This window comes from Mandrillus leucophaeus, unplaced genomic scaffold (assembly GCF_000951045.1).
Source record: "Mandrillus leucophaeus isolate KB7577 unplaced genomic scaffold, Mleu.le_1.0 Scaffold579, whole genome shotgun sequence".
Lineage (NCBI taxonomy): Eukaryota > Metazoa > Chordata > Mammalia > Primates > Cercopithecidae > Mandrillus > Mandrillus leucophaeus.
The window spans coordinates 1,119,377-1,127,222 of record NW_012106241.1 but is presented as its reverse complement, the minus strand read 5'-3'; positions in this window follow the sequence as shown (position 1 = coordinate 1,127,222).

Sequence of the window (7,846 nt, the reverse complement as noted above, 5' to 3'; positions counted from 1 at the left end):
CGAGTTAAGCGTGTGTTAATCACTCATATATAGCCTATGTAGATAGTAGAGAACATGTGTGTATATATGATCACTCAGGAAGTGTGTGTTAAACAAGCAGAGAATTTGAACCAAGAATGAAATCTAAAGGTATACTGATAGTTTAAGGAACTGGACATAGAAGAAGGTTCTGTAAATTAGGCTGAGATTATCCAGCTAGGAACATTAGGGAAAAATCAAGAAAGTGAGGGGTGCAGAAGCTAAAGAGAAAAATGTGGCCATCTGTATAAAAATACTGTTAAATGATGAAAGAAGATTATATATATATATTTATTATATATATATAATCTTCTTTATCTTATATAAATATATATATATAAGATCTTTGCGTTTAACATCATTATTGAATATGATGAAAGTATTTTAGGTGGAATTATGGGGACTATTTTTATGGTTGGATAATTATAAGATAGGGAAGAATCATGATCATGGTTAAATGTTGATGGGAAAAACTTGAAAAAGAAAGAGTTTGGAGATACAAGGAAGAGTGGAGAAAATCAACAGATTGAACAATGAACGAAAAGATGGTTACTGATGCTTGTAGCTGGGCAAACTATGTGGTTGGGAATTCAAAGGGATTTCTTACTTAGGATTTCTATGGTAAAGAAACAAGGCGAGAGTGAATCAAATTGAGATTTAAGAATAATGGGGAATTTTTGTAAAGAGTGAAACAATGAGTTGTGGTGGACCATTAGTTTTCCAGTGAGTATAGGGGGATCCAGTTGATATTGGCACACATAAATTTATAGTGAAATCAGTCTACCCAGTGATAACATATTTTTTGAAGTGAAGTTGCAGAGAAAGCAAGTAGTTTTGTTCATCCAAAGTAGCTTTTTTGGGGGTAGGAAAAGAAAGGAAAGTGAAGTAAAGACACTGTGAATACTGACAAAAGTGTGCAAAATCATTAGGTTTAGAATCACCAGAGATCAAAAACTGTGAGGTCAATAATCATTAAGATAAAAATGAGATAAATTAGAAGAGTCAGTATCCTGAGGGTTGTGATGAGGTCGAAGAGTTGGTTTATTGGAGAATGATTAAACAAACAAAGTTGGCATATAAGACGCTGTGTTCAGAAAGTGACATGAATGAATACCATGTTTCAGAGGCAAAACTGATCCAGATGATGAAAATATGTGTTTAAGCATATGGAATGTGGGGTGGAGGTAGTATTGAGTTTATTGAAGTGAGACAGTGATATAACTGATTGGTAAATTTGTGAACTGATCATACCTGTGAATATCAAATGCATCCAAATTGATTGTCGGCCATGTAAGAGAAGAAAATTTTCAGGGGTTTTATTGTTAGTGGCATGATCCTTAAATGAGTAATGCTCATAAGGAAGAGAGGGGGGATGATTGAATTGGGAACCAGATTCTGAGGCAAATAAGAATTAATACATGAACACATTGCTCTTGAGAGTGCTCAATAACAGATATTGTTATTCAGAAGTATATTGGTAAAGATAGGCTAGATTATATTGTGGAAACAAACAGCATCTAGGTCTCAGGGGTTTACATAACAAAAGCTTAACCCAGGAAAGTCACTGTCAGACTGTGTGATGGGATTGGAGAGTAGTGAAAGACTGTTTCGTAGATGACAAGTGTATATCAGAATTAGGATGAATGTATGGGGAACATAAATAGCTAGAGGGCTTATATTAGAATGTTGACTTAAAAATATAGGACTTGCAGGCAAGAAAGGATCAGCTGGTCATCAGTTTGCCAAAGAGCAAATGTTCTGGCTTCTCAAATTTGTGCACTGTAGTTGGTATGAGGAACTCCTATGAATGGACAGATATATTGCAAATGTCGTAAGGCACAAGGTTTGGAGTGGGTATTTTTCAATGTGGTTTACAGGAGTGATAAAATTTGTGGTTTAGCAGTGGTTTGTTTGTGAAATTTTCTTTTATCTTAATTTGTATTCTGTGTTCTAATTTACTTATGGATAAACATTTAAAAATATACTAACATCTCTTTATTTTAAAATTCACTCTTTCACTTTCATCATTATTTTTCCTATCTTAAATTGTGTCTATTATTCTCCATTTTGACCTTTTGAGTTTCCTTGTATCACTTAGCTCTGTTTTCTAGAAGAATGTAAATTGTCCCCTTTTCAGTGACAACAGGGAAGTTCAATTTCTTAAACTCATAAAAAGTGAGATATTTTGGCGAATCTCACTATTCTTTTGCTTTTATTATTGATTTTAATTAACACATAATTGTACTTATTTATCAGGTATAGTGTATATTTCAATACATGTATACAATGTGTAATTATCAAATCACACCGTAGGGCTACTATAATTGATAAGTCTCACTTTGAAGGGACAGATATATCAAAATAAAAACCTGAATCATGTAGGGCGACTAAATACTAAGGAATTAGATTATAGGGTGTATTAGTCCATTCTCACACTATGAAGAAATGCCCAAGACTGGGTAACTTATTAAGAAAGGAGGTTTAATTAATTCACAGTTCAGCAGGGCTGGGGAGGCCTCAGGAAACTTATAATCATGGTGGAAAGGGAAGCAAACATGTCTTTCTTCACATGATGGCAGGAAGAAGTATAGAGCGAAGGGGGAAAAGCCCCTTATAAAACTATCAAATCTTGTGAAAAGTCACTCACTATCATGAGAATAGCATGGGGGGACCATCCCATGATCTAATAACCTCCCACGAGGTCCCTCCCACAACATATGGGGATTACAATTTAGATTGCAATTCAAGATGAGATTTGGGTGGGGACACAGAGCCAGACTATATCGTTTTATCATTTTGCCTCTGGCCCCTCCCATATCTCATCTTTCTCATATTTCAAAACACTGTTGTGCCTTCCCAACAGTTTCCCAAAGTCTTAACTCACTTCAGCATTAATCCAAAAGTCCAAATCCATAACCTCATCTGTGACAAAGCAAGCCCCTTTTGCCTATGAGCCTATATAATCAAAAGCAAGTTGGTTACTTTCTCAATACAATGGAGGCACAGGCATTGGGTAAATACATCTACTCCAAATGGGAAAATTGGCCAATATAAAGGGGCTACAGGCTCCATGCAAGTCTAAAATCCAATGAGGCAATAATTCAATCTTAAAGCTCCAAAATAATCTCTTTTGCCTCCATGTCTCACATCCAGGATATGCTGATGCAAGAGGTGGGCTCCTACATTTTGGGCAGCTCCACTCCTGTGGTTTTGCAGCATACAGCAACACCCACAACCTCCCCTCTGACTGTTTTCAAGGGCTGATGTTGAGTGTCTGCCGCTTTTCCAGGTGCATGGTACAAATTTTCGGGGATCTACCATTCTGGCGTCTGGAGGACGATGGATTGTTTCTCACAGCTCCACTAGGTAATGCCCCAGTGGGGACTCTGTGTGGGGGCTGCAACCTCACATTTCCCCTTGGCGCTGCCCTAGCAGAAGTTCTCCGTGAGGGCCCCACAACTGCAGCAAACTTCTGCCTGCACATCCAGGCATTTCCATACATCCTCTGAAATCTAGGTGGAGGTTCCCAAATTTCAATTCTTGACTTCTGTGAACCTGCAGGCTCAACACCACATGGAAGCTGCCAAGGCTTGGGGCTTGCACCCTCTGAAGCCATGACCTGAACTGTACCTTCGCCCCTTTTAGCCATTGTTGGAGCAGCTGGGATGCAGGTCACTAAGTCTCTAGACTGCACACAGCAGGGTGGCCCCGGGACCTAGCCCATGAAACCATTCTTTCCTTCTAGGCCTCTGGGTCTGTGATGGGAGGGGCTGCTGGAATGTCTCTGACACATTATGGAGGCATTTTCCCCATTATATTAGCAATTAACATTTGACTCCTCACTAATTATGCAAATTTCTGCAGCCAGATTGAATTTCTCCTCAGAAAACAGGCTTTTTTCTTCTATCAAGTCTTCAGGCTGCAAAGTTTTCAAACTTTTATGCTTTGCTTCCCTTTTAAACATAAGTTCAAATTCCATATCATGTCTTTGTGAATACATGAGACTGAATGCTTTTAATAGCACCCACAACACCTATTGAATGCCTTAATGCTTAGAAATTTCTTCAGCCAGATACCCTAAATCATCTCTCTCAAGCTCAGAGTTCCACAGACCTCTAGGGCAAGGGCAAAAGACCACCAATCTCTTTGCTAAAGTATTGCAAGAGTAATCTTTATTCAGTTTCCAGCAAGTTCTGCATCTCCATCTGAGACTGCCTCTGTCTGGACTTCACTGTCCACATCACTATCAATATTTTGGTCAAATCCACTCAACAAGTCTCTAGGAAGTTCCAAACTTTATCACATCTCCCTGTCTTCTACTGAACCCTCCAAACTGTTCCAAACTCTGCCTGCTATGCAGTTCCAAAGTTGCTTCCACATGTTTGGGTATCTTCACAGCGGTGTCCCACTAACTGGTACCAATTTACTGTATTACTTTATTCTCACACTGCTATGAAGAAATAGTCAAGACAAGGTAATTTATAAAGGAAAGAGTTTTAATTGACTTACAGTTATGCAGGGCTGGGGAGGCCCCAGAAAACTTACAATCATCACAGAAGGGGAAGCAAATACATTCTTCTTTACATGGTGTCAGGGAGGAGAAGTTCAGAGTGAAGCAGGGAAAAGCCCCTTATAAAACCATTAGATCTTTTGAGAACTTACTCACTATCACAAAAACAGCATGGCAGGACCACTCCCATGATCTAATCACCTTCTGGAAGGCACTTTTCTCAACATGTGGGGATTACTATTCAAATTACAATTCAAGATAAGATTTGGGTGGGGACACAGAGCCAGACCATATCACAGGGTGTTACTATTTTTCATCAATTTAGCTTCAACTGTAAACGTTTTGGTTTCAATAAAATATATGTCATGAAAAGTTTACACTTTAAGAAAAGTAATGTGACATTTATATGGGTCATATGATGATGATATTGTCATCTAAGTCCTTGAGAGCCAACATTGCCCTACAATTCCATAGATAATTGTATATGTTCTACCCTACACTTAGTTTAGTACCTCAGAATTTCTAAAGTGACTTTCAAGTTGACAATGTGCCATTTTGAGACTGTCACATTGTTAAATGTTAAAATATAGAGTATGTGAAAATCAAATGGCTTCTAAACTGTGTAAATTTTCAATATGCCTTGATCAAAAATAATTTCATGTTTTAAAAGCCATTAGAATAATGGAGCAAACTGACTTATGACACTCATTTTTTTTCTATATCCACTTTAGTTCACTATTGTGTAACCCATATCAGTCACCCTAAAGGTTCAACACATTAAAGAGACATAGTGATTGGGAATAATATGGGTAGCAGTGAACAGTGAAGCTGAGAAAGATATAGGCAGATTAGTAAAGTACTTCATGGAAATATCAAAATGTTTCCTACCCAAGAGACTGAAGAATGTGCATTCAGAAAGTTTCCTAAATTACAAGAGCAAAAATGGTGGAAATCAATTGAGGAGAAAAAAAAATTGTTCAACCTAATGGAAGCGATTAGCATTGATATGTGGTGTCTTGCTCTCTGATGCCACATCAAATTGGTGACAGGTTTTAGGAAAAGGGTCAAATAGGATATAATGCATAAACTTTCACCTAAGTATGGCAAAGCATTTAGTAAGTACACTACTTGAAATTCAATTCCAGCTCTGCCATTAACCAGTTAGGAGAACTGTTGAATCTTCACATATCTCACCAGGGAATCAAGGGGGTAATAGCTACCACCTTTCCATCAACACACTTTGTGCTTCTACACTGGGTGAAACACACACAGATATGGTTTTTCTGTGAGCCAGAGTGTTAGAATATGTTTCTAATAGTTCTTCTGTCTTTTCCCTTTTTTTCTTCCTAATCTTTCTCTTCCCTATCCTTTTATCATCTTTCTCATTTTCCTATACAAATATTCGTTGAAGAAGTATCTGTGCTAGACATTATGCTAGCCTGTAGATACTGCCTTTATTTCTGGAGAAAATATATATCATTGAGCACTTATGACTTACTTACAGAGTAATATGTAAGTAAAATTACTTATAGAGAGAGAGAGAGAGACAGAGACAGAGACAGAGACAGAGACAGAGACAGAATTAAAGGCAGAGCCATGCTATTTCTACTATGGAATCCTGAGTGATTTATGGGAGTACATTATAATGAGAGATTGTTTCTCATTCGGCAAGGTAAAGCAATTTATGTAGGGTTGGCTTCATACTTGGTATTTAAAAAAATGAGAAAGGATATCATTAATCATCCTATCTTTATTTGAATAGTCATTAAAGATGCTATTTGAAGTGCCTGCCACAACTTCTAGGTGCACAGTGGGCTTGGGGACCATACTTAAACACAATTTCTCTGTAGCTTGTATCGATACACCATGCTGCTCTGACAGCTGCTGCAGCACCCCCGTCAAATATGTGGTGCTTTGTCATTATTTTTGATGCCATGGGGGTTTTGCTATGATATGCATCACATTTGTCCTGGTAAGCTTGCTTATTACTCATAATCTTCTGCTTCTATTTTAGGTTCATTATAGCTTGGAGGAATTCTAGAAGTTTCTTGTGTTATTTATAGCAGATTCAGATCACCTGAATAGAAAATAAGAAACATTTTTATTAGGTTTAATCTGGAATACATTGTTGCCACCCTATTTACTTCTTAAGAAAGGCCTTTATTTCTTTTAAAGAAAATTATCATGCAACCACTGGAAAGAGTTCTGCCCCAGAAACAAAATTTAGGGACAACATTTTGCATTGTGTTTTAATGAAAAGGTTAGGTTCTATGGACAATTTCCTTATGTACTTAATTCATTCTGGTATTATAACTTAATTGACAGATCTATTGGCAATTCTTAGTAATGTATGTAATGCTGCAAAACTGTGCATGATTAATTGCACACCATGTGCTCACTTTTGTCCACCTGGCCATATTCCTAGACAAGTGGCTTCATGTTTTTGGATACTATCCTTTGCCTGCTGGCTTGGAAAATGGAAGAGATGGAAAAGAGCAGAGAGTTTTCTTCTGGGCACCATTTTTATGTTGGCCCTGTTCTTCCACTGCTCTCTAGTCCTGCTAGAAGATCCCACTGGACATACAGATTTGGAAGCGATGTGATATTGCTTTTACTGATTTCTCATGTCATGGAGGTAAGTCAGGGAAGAGGGCTGGCTTTGGTGCAGAGCAATTTATGGCTTTGAGAACCTGTTACCAAACCGTTTGTGAATAATAATAAGACTAATATTGATGATAACAGCATTTATCAAATGTTTATTATTACTATGTGCTTTAGATTTGTTTCTTTATTTAATGTACTTATGTACACAAAACTTAAGACAAGTGTAGTGTTATGATCTTAATTTGCAGACGAGGAAATCCAGGCACTTGCAGTTTAAACGACTTGACCATAGGCACTAATATGGTTTGGCTCTGTGTCCCACCCAAATCTCATCTCAAATTGTGATCCCCATATGTTGAAGAAAGGAAGTGATTGGATCATGGGAGTGGTTCCACCATTCTGTTCTCTTGATAGTGAGTAAATTCTCACGAGATCTGATGGTTTTATAAATGGTGGTTTTTCCTGCACTCTCACACACTCATCTCTCCTCCTGACATCTTGTGAAAAAGGCGTCTGCTTCCCCTTCTGCCATGATTGTCAGTTTCCTGAGGCTGAGGCCTCCTGGGCCATGCAGAACTGTGAGTCAATTACACTTCTTTCCTTCCTTCCTTCCTTCCTTCCTTCCTTCCTTCCTTCCTTCCTTTTCTTTCTCTCTTTCTTTCTTTCTTTCTTTCTCTCTCCTTCTTTCTTTCTTTCTTTCTTTCTTTCTTTCTT